Raw genomic sequence first — 24210 nt, 5'->3', positions numbered from 1 at the left:
AGCACCATTTTTTAAACGTTTACTCTATGTTTGTGCCGGTTAGGATTAAGTTTTAACAAAAGTTAATTTTTATTAATAATGTTAACTAATTTCACATGTACAAGGTGATCTCATTCCTGGAAGAAAGTCTTTATTCATCATGGTAAATTGCAAAGGTAAAGTGAGAAGGAACTAAGTTACACATTTCTACTCTTCCTGAGTACCCCTTTTAAAGGAGGATGAATTAGATAAAGAGATAAATCTACTGAATCTAGGTGATTTTGTGACTTTCCGTGATCAATGATTGAACTATAAGAACATGTAGGAGTACTACTTACTATAGCAAAACTAATTTATGAACAAGCTGGGAAAACCCCTGATTTTCAGACAAGTGTGACTGAAACTCTCCCTAAAACTGAAAGATAATCAACAATCCCAAGATCTTTTCTTTTTTTAAAGAATTTATTTATTTATGATAAAGATAGGCAGAGAGAGAAAGAACATCACTCTGGTGCATGTGTTGCCGGGGATTGAACTCAGGACCTCCTGGTTGAGAATCCACTGCACTACATTCCAGACCACCCCAAGGTCTTTTAAACCCTAAACTCCAACTATCTCCATCAACTAAGAAGTTTGCTCTAACTTACTAAGAAGTTAGCTCTAGATTCTTTGCCCCACTCTTCCCCCAGACTGAACAAGTTGCAGTTCAAGTCTAAATTAGTTTTGCTATAGTAAGTAGTACTCCTCCTAGCTTAAACAGGGTTTTCTACTGCTGTAATCAAAGTTTTTGTGCACAGGATCACCTAGAAAATGTTTTTACATACATACTTCCCTTTAATAGCCGTATTCCTCCCACTCATTTTTATGTACTCACATATCTTACCTAGCTTAGAAAAAGTATTCAGTAGGAAGAAAGACTTCTATGGCCACTTCTTTCTGATGTCATGATGGTATCTATGAATATAATATCCCATATTGCCATAATATTAAGAAATATTATGGAGTGTAGTCTACTATAGTTATGTTTCTTGATGTCAGAACCTATTCTAAATTCCCTAGTCCTTATATCCTTGAGGTTTCTGATTTATAATAGAATGTCAATACTGATGAACTAATCTTAACTGAAATAAAATATTCCTAAAGATTTAAATAAATAAATAAATATGAATCATTTGTCTATTTTTGCAGTTTCAATTTTATTTCTTAAGATTCCATGCCAACACTGTACTTAGTGGATATGTACTTCACGAATGTATTATTCAGTGTGCTAACAATTTATATTTAGAAGGCTTCTTGGAGATCCGATACTCTTTTTTGCCATAATCTAGTATCATAGGCCTTTATTTATACTTCACATAGGAAAATAATAACTATGAAGAAATACATCCTCAGCTTCCTTCCATGAAACCTCTAGTAGGATGAATGTCTATTAACATTCTTTATTTTCTAACACAAAAGAATAATGTACTTCTCTTCCTTATTTACTTTAGCTAGGTAAATATTGTGGGAGTGAATATTTGAATTACTTCCCTTGCTTGCTGCATCATACTTCTTTAGTCTTCTTAAGGCATTCCACTTATCTGTGGTACTTTTATTTATGAATTTTATTTAAGATAAAAATGTCTCCTAAAGGGAGTCAGGCAGTAGTGCAGCGGGTTAAGCACACTTGGCGCAAAGCACAAGGACTGTTGAAAGGATCCCAATTCGAACCCCCTGCTCCCCACATGTGGGGGAGTTGCTTCACAAGTGGTGAAGCAGGTCTGCAGGTGTCTATCTTTCTCTCCCCCTCTCTATCTTCCTCATCTCTCTCGATTTCTCTCTGTCCTATCCAATAACGACATCAATAACAACAATAACTACAACAATAAAACAACAAAGGCAACAAAAGGGAATAAATAAATATTTTAAAAAATTAAAAAAATTAAAAAGCTCTCCAAAAATAAAACCGTACTTTATTTCCTTCCTATAATTTATTGAATAATAATTTTTGATTGCTCAAAACACTGCATCGATGACATGCACTTAATTCTACCCCAAAGTTACATGAACATTATCACTGTGCTGGGTCTGGTCTCAAAATGGAGGTAAAACTAACACCCAGGGGCCCCCAACCAGACTCTGGCCTTCTCAGCCACTGTTGGGGGGAGGAGGGTCTTGATTCAAAAGAACCAGAGCAATTGAGAAAACTGTTCATTGATGGTATGAGGTTTGAAACTACAGAAAGTAAATAGTTTAAGAGAACATTTTGAGAAATTGAACACCCTTAGAGATTGTGTGGTGATTTGAGGCTCCCCAAACAAAACGTTCCAGTGGTTCTTGCTTCATGACTTACTCTTGTTTGGAAGAGGTGATGCAGCTGTTTGTGCTTGACCACACAAAGTTGACAGGGGGGCAGTAGAACCAAAGAGAGCTGTTTCTAGAGAGGATTCTGTAAATCCATTTAACAGTGAAGAAGATTTTTTGTTAGTGGTATTAATGAAGATACAGAAGAGTACAATTTGAGTTATTACTTTGACAAGTATGTCAAGATTGAAAGCATAGAATTTATGGAAGATAGGCAGAGTGGACAAAAAGAGAGGGTTTGCTTTTGTAACTTTCTTATAATCACAATACAGTTTATAAAATTGTCATTCAGAAAGACCACACTATTAATGAGCATACTTTTGAAGTGACAAAGGTCCTTTCTGAACAAGAAATTCAGTCAGCTGGATCACAAAGAGGTCTTGGAGGTGGTTCCAGCAACTTTATAGATAGTGGAGGTAACTTTGGGGGTGGTGGACGCAACTGTGGTGGGAGAGGAAGTCATGGTGGAGATGGTGACAGCTGAAGTAGTTACAGAGGAGGTGATGGTGGATATGATGGAGTTGGAGGTGATGGTGACAACTATGGTGGTGGTCCTGGAGATAGCAGTGGAAGAGGTTCTGGTGGTGGTTGACCAGGATATGGAAGCCAAGGTGGTGGATACAGTGGTTGGGGTGAGGATATGGTGGTTATAATGAAGGAAGAAAGTTTAGTAGTGGTACTATGGTGGTGGTAGGAATTACAATGATTTTAGAAATTGCAGTAGACAGCAGCAATCAAATGATGCACCCATGAAGGGGTAGGGGTAGCTTTGGTGGAAGAAGCTCGGGCAGTCTCTATGGACTGTGGATCTGGTCTATGGAAGTGGTGTTTATGGTAGCAAAAGGTTATGGATCTGGTCGTGGAAGTGGTGTTTACAGTAGCAAAAGGTTCTACGCTCAGCAGAAAGTGGCTACAGTTCTTAGCAGGAGAGAAATCGAGAAGTTGTTAGGAAAACTGCAGGTTACTTTGAGACAGTTGTCCCAAATCCATTAGAGGAATTGTAAAATCTGCCACAGAAGGAGCAATGATCTATAGTTAGAAAAGTTACTCCAGCTTAAATAAGAAATCCTTCTTGTTAAGGACTGTCATTGCCACAGTTTGCAAAAAGTACAGCTATTAATATATTATATTTGTTATAATATATTAATGCATATATTATAATATATTAATATATTAATGCAATGTAGCATCAAATAGATGCACATTCCTGAGGTCTTTTATCTGTTATAGATGTTTTGTTTTGTTTTGTTTTCATTACAGCTGGTATATTGCCCTGTAAATTGTGGTAGTGGTATCAAGAACAAAAAATTAAGGAATTTTTAACTTAAAAAGCCATCACTGTACTTTGTTAATAATGGTCACATAAATAAGAGATACATAACAGAAAAATGTCTATTTTTTTTCTATGTTAAAATTACTGATTAGACTTTATGGCATACATCTAAATTGCTTGCCTTTCTGTTATATCTTCTCTTATCTCTGCTTGTAGTCAGTGAATTCCTCAAGTGTGAACTACCAGTGTTGGTGTGACCTTGAAAAGGAGCACTGAAAGGTTCATGAACAGATCTAGCAAAGCTGTCCTACATTTACAATGAATGGATATCTCTTGTGTGAGTATAATTTAATATCTAACCAGTCATTCATGATATCAATACATTGTTTCATGGACCAAATGTAAGAAAGAAATTTGATTGAAAGAGCTAACTAGCAGGACCTAGCAGTGGTGAACTAGGTTGAGTGCATATATTACTCTTCACAAGGACTCAAGTTCAAGCTCTTGCTACTCGTATATAGAGGTTTAAGCTTCACAAACTGTGAAGCAGGTCTGCAGGTCTGTTTTATCTAATAAATAAAAAGTTTTTAAAAAGAAAGAAAAAATGCTTCTCTGATGTATTTGTTATGTCAGTATCAGTGATAACCCTAGTGGAAATAAACAGACAAAACTTGTGTTATAGAGTTGATAAAACTTAGTGTTTGGAGGCTTGAACCTGGGTCCTCACACATGGTAATGTGTGTGCTTTACTCATCGTGCTGCCACCCACCCCTTTTAGTGTATTTTAAAAAATGAATCAAATAAGACATAAAAGCAATCACTTGGTGGGAGGGCAGTATCAGGTGGAGGTGCACTGGGTTAAGCACACATAGTATGAAGCTAAAGGACCCCTGCAAGCATCCCAGTTCCATCCCCCAGCTCCCTACAACTTCACAAGTCATGAAGAAGGTCTGCAGGTGTCTTTCTTTCTCCTTCTCAATCTTTCCCTCCCCTCTCAGTTTTTCTCTGTCCTATCCAACAAAATGGAAAAAGCAAAATGCCTTCCAGGAGCAGCAGATTTGTCATGCTGTCATCAAGCTCCAGATAACCCTGGAGGAAAAAAAAATCACTAAGTCACTTTAATCTTTTCATCTCATACAAAAGCATATCTTCTATTTTTTATTCAAGGCTAGGATTACAAAAAATTTTTAGTCAAATGTAATACTTCTTGTAGTTTCCTACTAAAAATAACGTCATTGTTTCTAGCATGTTAACTATAATATTCTGAGGTCTTCCTTTGATTTACATAAAATTTCCTCTGGACCAGAATTTAAAATCTTAAGAGAATATTGACTGCCAAAAAAAGTATGTATTGCCTGCAGCCAACTAATTAACTTTTCCTGTTGTGTAGTTACAGAAAAGAAAAAAAAAAAACTAGATTTGACCATCAGTTTTTTTAGCTAATGTCAGTAGACTAAACATTATTTTTAAAATTCTGGGTGGAATTTATTTCAGTATGTTAAATCTTAAAGGTAAAACATACATAAGGCTAGAGGACCTAGTGTAAGGGTTATGGACAATGTCGTTCATGTTTGAGGTACCAAAGGTCTCAGAATTAATTCCAGCATGAACATAAACTGGACTATTGAGACAGTAAAGCACAAAATAAAATATTAAAATGTGTCTATATGCTGTTTTTTTTTTCAGTTCCCTACTTGTATACATGCCAAAACACAGAACTCATTAACAGATTTTTTAAGTATCACTTGTGCTTTTCTTCAGAAAAGACACGATGCTTAGGAAGTACTTGTTCCCGTATACGTTTTCTTTTTTTTAATATTTTATCTATTTATTTTACCTTTTGTTGACCTTGTTGTATTTTATTGTTGTTGTAGTTATTATTGTTTCTGTCACTGATGTCATCATTGTTGGATAGGACAGAGAGAAATGGAAAGAAGAGGGGAAGACAGAGAGAGGGAGAGAAAGATAGACACCTGCAGACCTGCTTCACCGCCTGTGAAGCAACCCCCACCCCCGCTGGTGGGGAACCAGGGGTCCATACGCATTTTCTAGTCATTGCCACCTGAGAAGTGCTTCTGTATCTGTATGTACTCTTTTAGGTTTATGTGTCTATTCTGCTTATTTTCTCAACAACACTTATTTTCAGATCTATGATTTTTTATTAGACATCCCTGCTTTGAATCCAATCATTTGGTTACACTAGGAAAAAATATTTGTATTTCATGTTATTGGAAATACACAATTTTCAGTAACATTCTTGTTTTCTGAAGCTTCTAATGCATTTGGAAACATTAGTGATGTGCTTCAAAGATGTAGGCAGAGATCATCATGTTATTGTGGGTCTTCATTACAGTGTTAAAGTTGCTGGTTTTATTGGTTTGTATAGCAACATTATTTAAAAAAATAAATGCCTGTAACCACTGGAAATGCAAGTTGTATTACTAACTTTAAATGAAATCCGCAGTAAACACAGTCATGCAATTCTACCTCTAGGAAGCAACCGTTAGATCTTTTTTTCCTTGAACTTATTTGTAAGTAGATATCATCTATCTCTTTTGATTTTTAAAAAATTTTATTTATAAAATGGAAATATTGACAAGACCCTAGGATAAGAGAGGTACATTTTCACACAATTCCCACCACCAAAACTCTGTATCCAAACCCCTCCCCTGATAGCTTTCCTATTAATTAACCCTGTGGGAATATGGACCCACAGGGTCATTCTGGGGAGCAGAAGGTGGAAAGTTTGGCCTCTGTAATTGCTTCCCCGCTGAACATGGCTGTTGACAGCTAGATTCCCAACCTGTCTCCCTCTTTTCCTACTGGGGTGGGGTTCTGGGAAAGTGGGGTTCCAGAATACATAGGTGGGGTACTCTGCCCAGGGAAGTCCGGTTGGCATCATGATAGCATCTGGAACCTGGTGGCTGAAAAAGAGTTAACAGATAAAGCTAATGTTGACTAATCATGAACCCAAAGGCTGGAATATTGTAGATGATGATTTGGGATCTTCGTTTTGGAAATAGCTAGTAGTTCTATTTTAGATATATTCCAAAGGGCTCATGACTTTATTAGTTTTTGCCTGGGCCTGACATCTGCTATGCAGGTGGACCCAGGTTATTGTCTGGGGAGATGATGTCATGGCCGGAAGTAAGGCTAGAGAACTAGATCAGGGAAGAGAGTAGCTCTTAAATATGTGAAAAGTGTATAAATATTGTTAACTGTAAACCATTAATCCATCTGTATAATTTTATTTTTAAAAAAGTTATAATAAAATTGAACAGAAGTTAAAAAAAGAAATGCCTTCTATCCATTCAAAATTTCTCTTCAGAAGCTATTGATAATTTGTTTTATGTTGTTTTCACATATACAACTCAGTGCAAGGTGTTACACCAAGTAATATGATGATTCCAAATGAAGGGATCAGATATGTGGCTTCACAGCATTAAACAGTAGGAGTGAGTGCTGAATTAGTTTTGCTGGTGACACAGAATGGATACTGAGTATGGGAATGGCCAAAGATAAACATTCATTTACATTACAAACATGTCTTAAATGTTGCCAAATGCAAGAATAGACTTCATATAGTTTCAATTAAGTTTAATTGGTAAAGATATTTTTTTATTTTTTATTTAAGAAAGGATTAATGAACAAAAACATAAGGTAGGAGGGGTACAACTCCACACAATTCCCACCACCCAGTCTCCATAACCCACCCCCTCCCATGATAGCTTTCCCATTCTCTAGCCCTCTGGGAGCATGGACCCAGGGTTGTTGAGGGTTGCAGAAGGTAGAAGGTCTGGCTTCTGTAATTGCTTCCCCGCTGAACATGGGCGTTGACTGGTCGCTCCATACTCCCAGTCTGCCTCTCTCTTTCCCTAGTAAGGTGTGTCTCTGGGGAAGCTGAGCTCCAGGACACATTGGTGGGGTCTTCAATCAAGGGAATCCTGGCCAACATCCTGGTGGCATCTGGAACCTGGTGATTGAAAAGAGAGTCAACATACGAAGCCAAACAATTTGTTGAGCAATCATGGATCCCAAGCTTGGAATAGTGGAGAGGAAGTGTTAGGGAGGTACTCACTGCAAACTCTAGTGTACTTCTGCTTTCAGGTATATATTTTTCAGTAGTTTATGGATACGTATAAACATAAGCTCTCTCTCACAGAAACTGGTGTATATCTAGGTTATGGGACTTTGTATATCTAGGTTATGGGACTTTGTTAGAAAGTGAACTGCCTGAGATGAAATTAGAGTGTAAAAGGAAAGGTCTCACCCGAGTAATGAAGCTGAAGGATTGTCATTCCACACGTGAAGTCTCTGGACACAGTCTGAGGTGAAGCATCTTGAGGTGGCAATCGTTGCGTTGGTTAGGTTGTGATCGGCGGATGCAATATTATTTGGTTTGGATTGGGAGAGGCATACGGGAAAGTGGGCCCTATCCAAGGGTTCCAGGACTGGGGGAAGTAAGGGCTCTATAGTGGAGATGTGAGGTTCCTGCTGTCTTAGGGTTCAAAAAGACAATCGATAGTTAATGTTATCATCACATTATTTGTTAATTGGGTTAACTTTGAAAAGTAAAAGTCCTTTTGTTATGGTTTGCTGTACAGTATCCAGTATCTTGTATATATCTGTGCTATTGGATGCTTCTAATCTACTTGGTCTAGGCTTTTGAGAGAGTCCGCATATCAAATACACAGCCTATATATTAAAAAGATTCAGTTTGTGTTTTGAGAAACTTTGAGACATACAATTGATTTTCCCACTCTCATATTAATTAACTACTGATTTATATGTCTACATTTTTCTAGGAGTGTACATAAACACCATTCCCACCACCAAAAGACTGTGACCTATCCCTCCCGCCCACTCCCACCCCCCATATGATCCAGTAATTCCTCTCCTGGGGTTATACCCCAAGGACTCCATAACACCCAACCAAAAAGAGGTGTGTACTCCTATGTTCATATCAGCACAATTCATAATAGCTAAAACCTGGAAGCAAACCAGGTGCCCAACAACAGATGAGTGGCTGAGAAAGCTGTGGTATATATACACAATGGAATACTATGCAGCTATCAAGAACAATGAACCCACCTTCTCTGACCCATCTTGGACAGAGCTAGAAGGAATTATGTTAAGTGAGCTAAGTCAGAAAGATAAAGATGAGTATGGGATGATCCCACTCATCAACAGAAGTTGACTAAGAAGATCTGAAAGGGAAACTAAAAGCAGGATCTGATCAAATTGTAAGTAGGGCACCAAAGTAAAAACCCAGTGGTGAGGGGTAGACATGCAGCTTCCTGGTAAAGATATTCTATATCAATATGAGGTCATATAAAAACTTCTCATTCGAAAGAAGAGTAACTAAACGGAATTACATGAGATTAAAAATATTCTACACATGGGAGGAAAAATACACCAAAATAACCAGGGCAAGTTAGTTAATGGGAGAAGATAATTGCATATCATGCATTCAATAAATGACTGGTATCAAATATCTGTACAGAATTGGAACAGATATACAAAAGAGGCAAAAATAACCCAATAAAAAGTGGACCAAAGAACTAAACAGAGTGTTTTCTATAGAGGAAATACACATGGCCCACAGACACCTGAAGAATTGTTCCACTTCACTTATTAGATGAATGGAAATTAAAACAATGAGATACCACTTTACACCCAAGATAATGGCTTACATCAGGGAACCAGGAAATGATGTGTGTTAAGGAGGTGTGGAGAAAAGGGACTATGCTACACTGCTGGTTGGAATGTAAACTGGTTCAGCCCCTTTAGAAGACTATACAGGCAACCCTTAAACAAATAAAAATTAAATTACCTTATGACCCAACAATGCCATTATTAGGTATTTATTCAGTGGACAAACACTAATTAGAAAGGACATATGCACCCCTAAATACATAGATGCATGATTCACAATAGACAAAAGTACAAGCAGCCTTAATGCCCAAGGACAGATACCTGGCTAAAGAAATTATGGAATGTAGATTTGATGGAATACTGCTCTGGAATCAAAAAGATGATAATATGTCTTTTGGAGAAAAATGGATGGAACCGGAGGTGATTAACGTTAGCAAAATAAGAAAATAGAGATGATTTCACTCATATTTTTAATCTAGAACTCTGATACACATGAAATTAAAAAAAAAACAGAAGCAAAGTTTTCTAAGACTTGTGGGAACCATAGTGATTGTCTATAGGAGGTGGTGGGGTAGGGATACAGAATTTGGTGGTGGGCGTGGTCTGGAACCATACACTCTAATTTTATAATATTCTAGCATATTATTAATCACAAATAAAATGTATAAAAAACTTGGGGGTATTTGAGGAACATATAGTAAATTATACTATGTAGGAATAAGCAGAATTAACAAGAAAATTATACTGTGTGACATAAAGAAAAAAATTCAAGACAATGATAGTTTCCATTTCATAGCGGAGGAAACCAAAGCCCAAACAAAAAAGCAGTATACTTTTCATTGAATAACAAATAGTTAGTCTAGCTTCCCAGCAAGCTGAGTGTACTCCCTTTAAATCAGTCTTAATGTTGCTAAGATTTTTTTCATTAGCAATTATGGCTTAATCTTTAGACTCTCATAATTAGTGACTTTTTTCTGGCATCTTTAATGAGAATGCAACGAATTTTCCCCATTTGTTGTATAAGTTATTCTCTTAGGTGTGAGACAGTGTCTCAGTGTAGTTTTAAGTTGCATTTTTCTAATGACATGTGCATATCTTTATATATCTGTGGGCCATGCATATCTCTTTTTTAGTAAACAACCTGTTGAGATTTCAGGTGGTAGTGCACATAGTTAAGCATATACATTACAGTACACAAGGACTCAGGTTCACACCCCTTATCCCCATGTGCATGGGGAAAGCTTCATGAGCTGTAAAGCAGGGATGCAGGTGTCACTCCATCCTCTCCCTCTCTATCTTCCCTTCTTCTCTCAATTTCCCTCTGTCTCTATCTAGTAATGAATAAATCATATGAAGAAATAAAAGTTTGTTTAGTCTTTGACCCACTTTTTAATTGTGTTATTTTTGTTTCTTTTGTACTAATTCTGTATAGCTATTTGGTGTTAGTTACTTAAAGGACTCATGATGCTCAAATATCTTTTCCCATTTACTTTGTTTCCTGGTTATCTTTGTGTAGTTCTACTTCCATCTGTATTTTTTTAGTTTCATGTAATCTCATTTACTTATTCTTATTTTCATTTCCTGTGCCCAAGGCACTGAATTTCTTAATGCATCTTTGATATGAAGTTCCTGCAAAGTTTCACATTTTTTTCTATAAATTTTAGAATTTCTGGTCTAATATCTAGATCTTTGATCCGTTTTGATTTGACCTTGGTCTATAATGTTATTTGGTGGTGTAGTTTCACTTTTCTACATAAGACTTTCCATTTATCGCAGTACCATTATTTGAAAAGACCTTTGGCCTCCTTTTCATATGTAAGGCAGTTGTATATATGTGGGTTTGTTTCTGGGTCTTGTATTCTACTCTACTGATCCAAGTGTTCATTTTCATTTTATTACCAGGCTTTCTTAATTGGTAATTCTTTTTAGTAAAATCCAAAGTTGGGAAGTATGATACCTCTGTATTCTTTTTTCTCAGATTGCTTTGACGATCAGTGGCCTTTTGTGGTTCCACACAAACTTTTGGACAAGTTCTTTCCTTTACTTGAAAAATGACATTGAAATTTTGACAGGGATTTTATTGAAATGATAGATTGCTTTTGGTAGCAAGGACTTCCAGAACTATGTTGAACAACAATGGAAATAGTGGACATCCTTGTTTGAGTTCAGATTTTAAGGGTAAAGTTTTCAGCTTTTCCCCATTGAAAATGATTAGCTGTGGATTTGTTGTAAATTGTCTTTATTCCAATTACCAAATAATGTGATGATAACATTAACTATCGATTGTCTTTTTGAACCCTAAGACAGCAGGAACCTCACATCTCCACTATAGATCCTCTACTTCCCCCAGTCCTGGAACCATTGGATAGGGCCCATTTTCCCGTATGCGTCTCCCAATCCATACCAAATAATATTGCACCTGCTGATCACAACCTAACCAACACAACAATTGCCACCTCAACATGCTTCACTTCAGACTGTGTCCAGAGACTTCACGTGTGGAATGACAACCCTTCAGCTTCATTACTTGAGTGAGACCTTTCCTTTCATAGTATACTCTAATTCCATCTCAGGTGGTTCACTTTCTAACAAAGTCCCAAAACCTAGATATACACCAGGTTCTGTGAGAGAGAGCATATGTTCACACGTATCTGTAAACCTCTGCAAATTATATACCTGAAAGCAGAAGTACACTAGAGTTTGCAGTGAGTACCTCCCTAACACTTCTCTCCACTATTCCAAGCTTTGGGTCCATGATTGCTCAACCATTTGTTTGACTTCGTATGTTAACTCTCTTTTCAGTCACCAGGTTCCAGATGTCATCACGATGCCGGCCAGGCTTCCCTAGACTGAAGACCCCACCAATGTGTCCTGGAGCTCTGCTTCCCCAGAGAACCATCCTACTAGGGAAAGAGAGAGGCAGACTGGGAGTATGGACCGACCAGTCAACGCCCATGTTCAGCAGGGAAGCAATTACAGAAGCCAGACCTTCTACCTTCTGCAACCCACAATGACCCTGGAGGAGAATCTATAACAGCAGTTCATCAGAGAGATAGGGGCCTCTCCTATCTGCCTCTCTCTTTCTCTCTCTCTCTCTCTCTCTCTCTCTCTCTCTCTCTCTCTCTCTCACACACACACACACACACACACACACACACACACACACACACACACACTTTATCAAAGCAAAATAAATAAAGCAAAAAGGAAGGCTTCCAGGAGCAGTGAAGTCATGCAGATACAGAGTCTAGTGATAATTCTGGTGGCAACACACACACACACACACACACACACACACACTCAGTGTGCACTCAAACCCCGTGTGACCTAATTTTGCTAAATGCATTTTATATAATAATAAAACTAAGCAAAGTTTTATCTTTTTTGAAATACTTATTTTGTATCACTCTCTTAGGCACAATACAAACTGCCCTATCTTAAATATATATCATATTAGGGTCCTTGAAATAGCTCCTTTGGGAAGTGTGATGCTTTGCCATGCTTAAACCCATGTTTTAGTACTTCTCTTACTGCATTGAAGGAAGCACTTGTGCTGTGGATTTTTCACTCTCTCTTTGCATCTCTATCTAAAAATACATGAATATTTTTTCCCACAGAGGTTATTGCTGGAGCTCAGTACAAGTAGGAAGAATCCACTGCTCCTGGCAGCCATTTTTCCCTCCATTTTATTTAATAGGACAGAAAGAAATTGAGAGGGAAGGAAAGTGAGAAAGATAGATACAGGGAGATCTGCTTTGCTACTTGTGAAGCATCTCTGCTGCAGGTGGGGACCTGGAGCTCAAACCCACATAGCAACCTAAATCATGTTATTTATAATACCAGTGGAAATCTTTTCAACATTGCTTTTTCTCTTTGTGTCTTTTTCTGTTACTTGAGTAGTGACTCATAATTTTCAATATACAAGTTTATTGCTTCTTCTGTTAGGTTTATTCCTAGATATTTTATTGTTTTTTTTCTTTGTTTTTGCTACAGTAAGAGGAATTGATTTCTGGATTTCTTTTCCTGCTACCTTAGTGTTTTCATAGACGAATGGAACTGGCTTTTGTATGTTAAGTTGGTATCCTGACACCTAACTATATTGCCTGATAATATCCAAAAGCTTCCTGGTGAATTCCTTAGGTTTTTCTATGTATACTATCATATCATCTGCACATAGGAGAGTGATATCTTCTCTTCCAATCTGTATCCCTTTAATTCCTTGCTCCTGCCTGATTGCTATGGCAAAAACTTCTAACATGGTGTTGAATAGTAATGGTGATAGTGGGCAGCCATGTTTAGTACCTGATCTGAGGGGAAATGCTTCCTGTTTTTCACCACTGAATGTGATGTTGGCTGTATGTTTGCCATATATGACTCCACCATCTTGAGGTATTCTCCATCTATTCCCATTTTTGCAGTGTTTTAATCATAAAGAGATGTTGTCTAAGGCTATGCATCTACTGATATGACCATATGGTTTTTGGTCTTGCATTCATTGATGTGGTGCATCACATTGATTGATTTACATATATTAAACCAACCTTGCATTCCTGGGATAAACCCCACTTGGTTATGATGAACAATCTTTTTAATATACTGCTATATGCAGTTGGCTAGAATTTTCTTCAATATTTTAGCATCTTTATTCATCAGAGATATTGGTCTGTAATTTTCTTTTTATGTATTTTCCTGTCTGCTTTTGGTATCATAATGTTAGTTTCATAGAAACTGGAAGGAAATGTTCCTGTGTTTTCAATCTTTTGGAAGAGTCTGGAGAGTAGAGGTATTAATTCTTCCTTGAAGATTTTGAAGAATTCATTTGTAAAACCATCTTTTCCAGGATTTTTATAGTTGGAAAGGTTTTTGATAACTGTTTCAAATAACTGTTTCAATATCTTTGGTTGTGATTGGCCTGTTCATATTTTCATTTTTTTTTCTTCTTTATTTAATTTTGGAAGTTTGTGGGTATCTAGAACTAATGCATTTCTTCCAGGTTCTCTAGCTTGGTGACAGATAGTTGTTCATAGAAGCTTCTATTGGATTTCTGTAGTGTCTGTTGTCATATTTCATTCACAATCTTATTTATCTGAGTCTTCTCTCTCTCTCTCTTTAGTGAGTCTAGCTAAGGGTTTGTCAGTTTGTTTTCTCTTTTTCAAAACTAACATATAGCTTTGTTGATCTTTTGTATGATTTTCTTATTTTCAGTGTTATTCATTTCTGCCCTAACTTTTCTTATTTCAGTACTTCTGGTTGCTTTAGGGTTCTTTGTTCTTAAGATTTTCTAAGACTTTAAGGTGTGCACTCAGGTTCTTTATTTGAGCTTATTCTTGTTTCCTAATATGTGCTTTACTTTAATTTTTCTCTAAGTTTAAAATTATTCAATGTTATTTTTTAAATTATATTTCACAAAATAGTCTCCTGCTTTAAAAGACTAAATAGCTGAACATATTTGATTTTCTAGCATGTTTGAAAAACAAGCTTTAATTTTTATCATATTACAAATATGCATGTCAAAGCTACCTTATAAAAATGTAAAGATATAAGCCAATGTCATAAAAAGTGGCCATTAACTGGACATCAATAAGTATCAACATGCAATGATTCTATAATCTCCTGAAGTAGTTAATAATGTCCCTAATGATAAGTGATGATGATTAATGATTCTTAGACCCATGCTGTTTATAATGAAAATAATTTATGAAGATTTATTTTATGTAAGAAGTTTTGACTTGTATATAACCAATCTTTTTATTTATTTATTTATTTTTGTTTAAGAAAGGATAAATTAACAACTCCATAGGGTAGGTATAACTCCACACAATTCCCACCACCCAATCTCCATATCCCACCCCCTCCCCTGATAGCTTTCCCATTCTCTACCCCTCTGGGAGCATGGACCCAGGGTCATAGTGGGTTGCAGAAGGTGGAAGGTCTGGCTTCTGTAATTGCTTCCCCACTGAACATGGACGTTGACTGGTCGGTCCATACTCCCAGTCTGCCTCTCCCTTTCCCTAGTAGGGTGGGTCTCTGGGAAAGCGGAGCTCCAGGACATATTGGTGGGTTCTTCAGTCCAGGGAAGCCTGGCCGGCATCTTGATGGCATCTGAAACCTGGTGACCGAGTAATGAAGCTGAAGGGTTGTCATTCCACACCTGAAGTCTCTGGACACAGTCTGAGGTGAAGCATGTTGAGGTGGCAATCGTCATGTTGAATAGGTTGCGATTGGCAGATGCAATATTATTTGATATGGATTGGGAGAGGCATATGGGAAAGTGGGCCCTATCCAACGGTTCCAGGACTGCAGGACTGGGGGAAGTAGAGGCTCCATAATGAAGATGTAAGGTCCCTGCTGTCTTAGGGTTCAAAAAGACAATAGATAGTTAATGTCATCATCACATTATTTGGTAATTGGGTTAACTTTGAAAAGTCCTTTTGTTAGGGTTTGCTGTACAGTACCCAGTATCTTGTATATAGCTGTGCTATTGGTTGCTTCTGATCTACTTGGTCTAGGCTTTTGAGAGAGTCTGCCTATCAAATACACAGCCTATATATTAAAAAGATTCAGTCTGTCTTTTAAAAACTTCGAGACATACACTTAATTTCCGCACTCTCACATTAATTAACTAGTGATTTATATGGCTACACTTTACTAGGAGTGTACATAAACATCATTCCCACCACCAAAAGACTGTGACCCATCCCTCCCACCCACTCCCACTCCCCACTGGCCCAGGAAGCTGCATGTCTACCCCTCATTTTTTTTTTACTTTGGTGCCCTACTTACAATTTAATCAGGTCCTGCTTTTAGTTTCCCTTTCAGATATTCTTACTCAACTTCTGTTGATGAGTGGGATCATCCCATACTCATCTTTATCTTTCTGACTTAGCTCACTTAACATAATTCCTTCTAGCTCTGACCAAGATGGGTCAGAGAGGGTGGGTTCATTATTCTTGATAGCTGCATAGTATTCCATTGTGTATATATGCCACAGCTTTCTCAGCCACTCATCTGTTGTTGGGCACCTGGGTTGCTTCCAGGTTTTAGCTATTATGAATTGTGCTGCTATGAACATAGGAGTACATACCTCTTTTTGGTTGAGTATTATGGAGTCCTTGGGGTATAATTCAAAGAGAGGAATTACTGGATCATATGGAAGGTCAATGTCTAGCCTTGTGAGGGTTTTACAGACTGCTCTCCACAGAGGCTGTACTAATTTACATTCCCACCAGTCTTATAACCAATCTTATAGTAGCATGAGTTCTTTATTTTCTGAACACAAAATTCTTAATAATTTTCTAAACTATATAACTGGGAAATGTCTACTTTGAAATTCCCACATTAAATCTTGATAAGTAAACTATATTTTAACATATATTGTGATCTTATTACAGGGATTAATTAAAACATATTTTTATAACACTTGCTACATGTAAAATGACAGTACATTGATCATTGTCTTCTACTTATCACTTAAAAACATTTTATTAATTATTAAACTTTCTTTTCATCAGATAACTTCCAAAATGTTGCATCCACTTTAATATGGTCTTTTATCATCTATTAATAAAATTCTAATTTCATTTTAGCATTATGAATTCATAATTTATGACACTGAAGGAAGTAATAATGTTCTATTTATCTTTCAAACAACTTTTGGTTTCTAACAAATTTAAATATCTTCTTCACAGTTGTCTTCTCATTATGCTAATTTGGTGATACATTCAAATGTTTAAAATACAAATTTGTAGATGCCAGTTATTCTGTCTTCTCTTTTTTTTTTCTAGGGGAAATGATTTTCTAGCAAATACTTTAATAAAAAATTGTAATTAATTTAATCTATTTTAAAAACCTGCATCTCTGTGGGAAAATAACCTTTTCAAGCATTTTAATAATTCTGTTTCCGGTTAATAATGTTTCTACCCTTTACTATAGCAATTTTTCTGTTAATATGAACTACTAGGGATTAATTTTAACTTGGAGGTTGTAAATCACAGGAAAATTCTATTTTTAAGTCTTTGAAAGATTCTTTATATTCTTTGCCATAACTAGATTCAAACAAATTGTATGTGAGGATTCTTTTTCATGACAATATATTCAACACTTTTTCTTTCTTGAACTTCAGATACTAGCTATTTTCACAGCTATGATGTCATATCACATTGTGGCTTTTATTTTTGTATCTATAATAACAAGAAGGGATGAACATATTTTCCGTTGTATATGTCTTCTTTAGAGATGTGTGTACCCCAATTCTCTGTCCACTTTTAATCAATATTTTTAATTATAAAGATGCATGTAATAATTTTTATATTTTGAATATCTGTCCCTCCTAGTTGATAAATTGTGTGAAAGTATTTTCTTCTCTTCAACAATGTGCTTTCAGTATTTTATTTTATTTTATTATTTTATTGCCTCCTGAGTTATTGCTGGGACTTGGTGACTGCACTACAAATCCACTGCTCCTGGAGGCGATTTTTTCCCCTTTGTTTATCGCTATTTTTATTATCGTCATTGTTGTTATTGCTGTTGTTGTTGTTGGATAAGACAGTGATAAATAGAGAGAGGAGGGGAAGACAGAGAGGGGAGAGAAAGACACCTGAAGACCTCCTTCACTGCCTGTGAAGTGATGCCCCTGCAGATGGGGAGCCAGCAGCTTGAACAGGGATCCTTATGCTGGTCTTTGAACTTCCTGCCATGTGCGCTTAAGCCACTGTGCCACCGCCCAGCCCCCATTCTTTCACTAATGAAAGTTTTTTTTACACTGTGAAGAAGCTATTTAGTTGGATATAGTTCCACTTTTTTTTCTTTTCCCCCTTATCACTGGCGCTGAATCTCCAAATAAGTCTAAGTCCGGCTCAATTTTCTCATCTCTTGTTCTCAACAGGGCTTCACCAATCCAAGCCAACTCTTGAAAAGAGAGAGAGAGAGAGAAAGGAATAGAGGGAGTGAGGTAAAGATACCATAGCTTCCTTTAATGTGTTAATAACTGTATTAGTACCTGCGTCATTGGGAGAAAAACTAGACACACCATCCAGTTAAGCAATTTTTCTGGCCAGAAGACTTAATATTACTAGTACAATGAAATTAATATTATTATATAATAAAAAACTTATGATATAATAAATTAGTACAATGGGATTCTTTTCATCTATTAAAATTATTTAAGCCTCACATTTATAAATATAGATAGACCTAGATGGTACTATAAATAGTGTAATAAGAGATTCACTCATATATGTTACAAAGAGAAAGTATGAAATCAGATAAACTAGATGAAACATAATGAACTTTAAGACTACAAGATCAGCTAGGAGTTACCAGAAAAGAAGGAGATTTCAATTAGGCCAAATGCACACTTGTATGATGGGGATGAAGTTGGATATTTATTGGTGAATAATATAGTATATATTAATTTTAAATGATGTACTCCTGAAAATTATAGGAATTTATAATGAAATTTTACTAAAATAAAAGTAACATATCTGTATAGTTATACCCTAATAGTTTCTTTAAATAAACTTTATAAAAACATTAATTTAAATACAATGGTAAAGTGATGTTCCACTGAAAAATGAGACCTGGTATCTATAATAGTCACTTGCAACTGAAGTAAGTCAAATAAACATTTTCTCATTAAAATTAAACTTATTAATCGGTAATGAAAGTATGCATAAACAACCCTACTCTCCTTTACAAAGATAGTTAATTGCATTCCATTTGTGTTAAAGCAACTCGTAATTACACCAGAAATTGAAAATATAATAAATTTAAACAAGTTCAAGAATATTGAGTACCTTTGTACAAGTAAATATTTGATATTTTAAACGTTTTTCATTTTTATTTTTTTATTATTATTTTCTTTGAAGTAAATTAAAAGTGTGTTTCTGAGCTTCAACTCATTTAAAAGTTAGCACAAATACAAATAATTCTTTACATCTAGTTAAAAATAATTACAAAAATAGATGATGAAGTTGAGGAAAGTACAACGCCGCACTCTCTAGTCCAATGGAAAGTTGTTTTTCACAATTTATTCTACATGTTTTCTTATTTTGTTAAAGCACTCAAACTATGTCAATGGTTTTATTATAAAAGAAGACGCTAAACAAATATAAAGGAGACAGTCACTTGTGAAGGACATAGTTGGAATAATTTGAAGTACATTAGAAGGTTTAAGAGAAAATAATTGTCTATTAAAATTTTTAAATCCATATTAGAAGACTTGAAAAAGAGCTACAGAGTGATTGAATACCCTAGCATTACATTTGATATTAAAGAAATGCTTTTATTTTCTTCTCTATCATAATTTATTTTACCACATATTTACTTATTTTTATAACAGCTATGTGATAACATTTGTTTTTCTATCAAAAAAAGAAAGAAGAAAGAAAGAAAAACTACATGTATGCTTCCAGTCTTTTCTGAAGCCTGCTTCTGTGTTCACATTCATTCAGAATTCAAGGTGAAAACTTAAGATAACTTCTTCAGATCATTCGTATTGTAATCTAAGTCAAGTCCTAGCATAATAGTTGGGATAGCTGTAGGGAAAGGTACTTAATAATGGTGTAAACCTGAAACAGAATTGTGATTATCTTAAAAGGAAAAAAAAATAGGGACTGGGAACAGTCATTGGCATACCTGGTTGAGCACACACATTACTATGCATAAGCACCCAGATTCAAGCCCCTCATCCCCACCTATGAGGGAAAGCTTCACAAGTGGTGAAGCAGGGGGTGCAGATATCTCTTTGTCTCTCTCTCTCTCTATCTCCCCTCACCTCTTAAACCCCTAGTCCCCAACTGCAGGGAGGAAGTTTTACAAGTGGTGAAACATGGCTACAGGTAACTTACTCACTTTTTTCCTTCTCCATTTCCCTGTTCCCTTCCAATTTCTCTCCAGCTCTACTAAAATAAGTAAATGAAATATTAAAAGAAAAAAGAAATAAAAATTTGACCTCTAGTTATACTTCTATAATGTCTTTTGGTACATCCTTCAGCTAAACATTTACTAATGAGAGAAACAATGAACTTTATTATTTAATATTTATACTTATATCATTTTAATAAGAGAGATACAGAGAGAAACATATAGGAAGTGGGTGAGGGAGTTATCTAGGTCTTAGTAGAAACTATATCATTAAATACTTTATGTTGTCTTTTTTTAGGTCTTTCTACTTGTTTGCTGCACTTATTAAATAACTGAGACTATTGTGATAGCTCCCAATACTCTGGTGAGACCTGTCCTAGCTTATAGGACTCCTTAGTTCCATTTCAGGTGGCATACTTCCTGACAAAATCACAAAATCTACTTATAGACCAGGGCCCATGAGATAAAGCACACATACACATGTATCCATAAGTCAGGGCAAAATATATACCTTAAAGTAAAAGTGCACAATAGTTTGCAGAGACTCAATAGTGCAGCAAGGAAATAGAAAGACCTAAATAAAAAAAAAGACACCACAAATTATTTAATCAAATAGTTTCTACTTAGATCTAGATACTTACCTCACCTACTTCCTATTTCACTTAATCACTCTAAGGCTAAACTTATCAAATAAAGTAAGACTACAAAATCTAGGTAAGGGCACAAGACTGGAATAATTTAATGATGCCTCTTTTGGTCACTCCTAGATTACTCCATTATCCGGGGCCCTGTCAGGGAATCCTGGGATTTCCACATAGATATGATGGGTCTAGAACTCTAATAGATTCCTCTCTCCACTGTCGCTGGTTGTCTCCATTAGGAACATCATTGTGGACCCTCTTGTGGGCCTCTACAGGACTTTGCTCTCAATGTGGAACAACAGTGCTGAGGACTGCTACATTCTTCAAAGAGAGCGTGGATCAACATCCTCTGCCCCTGGAGGAAGATGGATCCTGAATTAAGTGCAGCTTAGAATGTTCCTAGATGTGACCATGAAATGCAAGCTCAGAGCTATAGGGATAAAGAGTTTACACAGGATCCTGTGCTGAATATGGCCCCCAGATCAGATCAATGGAGTTCCCTGTTCTCTTTCTTTCTTATAAAAATAATTAAACATATTTGTTTGATTTTAGTCAGAAAAATGAAAAAGACTGAAAAACAGAAAGCACAGCACTGAAAGTTCCTTCAATGCTGTGAGGGGCCAAACTCAAACCTCACCCATGCATATGACAAAGCACCACACTGTTCAGGTATACTACTTTGCAAGCCTTATAAGTCAATCTTTAAAAGAAATAAAAAAGGAAACCAATACTTTGAGAACACATATATTTTAAGGTTTCATGGTAGATCGTTTAAAGCTGCTAAATAAAGTTCATATAAAACAATCAAAACAATAAATATTGGGGTGTCTTATGGAGTTAACTTGAAACGTGCCTAAAATCCAAAGTTTTTAGACAGGGAAAACAAATACAAAGTTAGTAAAATAGTGTTGGAAGGAAGAAAAATGTTTCTCTAGATTTAAACCTAAATCTTTACTGTTTTAAAAACTGAAAACTAAGTTTGCAACTCCATAAAAACTGATCCAGGTCCCTTGCTTATGATGAAGAAGGAGAGAGAGAGAGAGAGAGAGAGAGAGAGAGAGAGAGAGAGAGAGACACTAAATGGTACTTGGTTTGACAGTCTTAAATTAACATATTACCTGTTATGGTTGCTCAAAAGTCAACTAAGCTGTTCCTTTCCAGCATGCAAGTAAATTTAAAGCTAAAGACTGATATTTTCCCAGTAGATCTACTACGGACGTTCTTAAATGCACCAAGCTCTTCCATAATCCCTGCTGGCTTTTAATGCTATGCCTTGATGGTAAATTAGTTCCAGCAGCATAATTTGTTTAGCTCTTGGCTCTATTACCAATATTAAGTCTCTTACAGAAGTCTTGAAAATATAAGATTCTATGTAAATAGTTCTCCAAATTTACTGAGCTTATGTTGGCCTGATTTGGAAACCATAGCACATCAACCTAAAATGTGCAGTCACAGTGCTGTTACACTGTATGTGTCCCTGTTTTGAGAGCCACACTATAGAATGACTTATACAAGTATTCTTAGGGGACTGGGCATTGGCAGATCAGCAGATTGTACCTATTAAACTTTTCCTAAATCTGATTATGGCTTTATGGCCTGAAATTTCAAGGTATACCAACTATGTAGATATTGAGATCTTTGAAACTATAATTCTTGCACTGAAATGTTGTTCATCACTATCTAATGGACTTAAACACTTATATAGCTCAATATAGAATTATTTGAAAACATCAGAATGTTCATGGTAAGGACAATTTACAGTTTTAGAAAGTTCTTGGAAAAATTAATTATTTTGGCCAGGAAAGCATATTTTGAGAAACAAAACACTTTTTGATTCTGTATTAGAGATAAAGTTTTAAGATAGACACTTAATTTTTTTTTTTTTGCCTCCAGCGTTATTGCTGGGGATCAGTGCCTGCACCATGAATCCACTGCTCCTGGAGGCCATTGTTTTCCCCCTTTGTTGCCCTTGCTGTAGCCTTGTTGTGGTTATTATTGTTTTTGATGTTATTATTTTTGTTGTTGATGTCATGCATTGTTGGACAGGACAGAGAGAAATGGAGAGAGGAGGGGAAGACAGAGAGTAGAAGAGAAAGACAGACACCTGTGGACCTGCTTCACTGCCTGTTAAGTGGACGTCCCTGCAGGTGGGGAGCCGGGGCTGAAACTGGGATCCCTACGCAGGTCCTTGCACTTTGCGCCATGTGCGCTTAACCAACCAGCTGTGCTACGGAGCAACCCACAACACTTGATATCTCTTGGTGTCATTTTCCAGTCCTATGTATGAATATCTCATGACATTGTCCTCACTGTTATGAAATAGCATGTAAATGGTTCAGTAATTATGCTTTAAAATCCAATGCTTTATCCACTGCAACACCTCCCAGACCATGGTTCAGTAATTAGTAAGCAGTAATTGTTACTCATCCCTTCACAGTTACATAATAGCCAGTTATAACTTACAGGAACTGAACAAACAATACATTCAAAACAGTGTTTTAGATTTTCTTGGAGAACTAGGAAAAGTCTTAAATTAACAATGAGGCAGAGGCTTCATTGAGAAAGAACTAATTAATTTTTTTTTCTAACTGTAGGGATAGTCACTACATTTTAGAGAGAAAATATATTTTCTACATATAGAACTACCCAATTAAGGAGTCTTTTCTATAATGAGTAAGTTACATTGATATTAGCATTACAAAAGCTTCTCTTCCAAGAGTCAATGAACAAAATGCATTATGGAGAAGATGCCAATGATTTACTCAGTATATATTGCAATAAGTGTTGTTAAATGGCTAATTCTCCTTTCTAAAGGTAAGATCTTCATCTTACTCAACTACTTATGAATACATATTAATAATGTAAAACTGTTACATACAGGTTTATTTTATAAACTAAAGCAGGTTTGAGAAACAATTTTGTAATGTGAATAAAATAAATAACAAATTTAAAATGCCAGCATGTTCTTCACTTTATTGTTTAGGATGTTGCATCTAGACAATTCAATCTGTTTTCTAATAAAATAAAATGTGTTTGGGTAATGTAATTTAGTTACCTAATTATTGTAGTCAGTGTTGATGTTTTATATATATATATATATATATATATGTATATGTATATATATACACTTTCTTTATTGTTTGTGTTGTCATATATATTCTCCTTGAGAGAATTTATATATGTCTTATTCTTTTATTACATTCTGTAGACAAGCCACCTGACTCTATACTCTTAACTTTACATTGAGTCTTCATTTCCTACCTGTTTAATCTTTCATTATATTTTCTTCTGTTGCTTTTTAATCACAATCATACAGATATAAACAACATTTATGCCCAATGTAGATTTTTTCCTTCCTACTAAATCTACTCTCAGTTCTTATTTCAATTGTAAGTAAGCTTTTACTTTACTTGCCTGAGAGAAGAAGACTTATCCACAAATATCTGTTAGAAAAAA

The 24210-nt window shown here is 35.8% G+C and overlaps 1 pseudogene; it reads left to right on the top strand.

Moving 5' to 3' along the window:
* The first annotated feature begins 1817 nt into the window (after nt 1-1817).
* Nucleotides 1818-3315, top strand: LOC103111940 (heterogeneous nuclear ribonucleoprotein A3-like; annotated as a pseudogene).
* The last annotated feature ends 20895 nt before the right edge of the window (nt 3316-24210 follow it).

This window comes from Erinaceus europaeus, chromosome 14 (assembly GCF_950295315.1).
Source record: "Erinaceus europaeus chromosome 14, mEriEur2.1, whole genome shotgun sequence".
NCBI lineage: Eukaryota > Metazoa > Chordata > Mammalia > Eulipotyphla > Erinaceidae > Erinaceus > Erinaceus europaeus.
The sequence above is the reverse complement of the archived record's forward strand: the minus strand, read 5'-3'. Positions and strand labels throughout refer to the sequence as shown.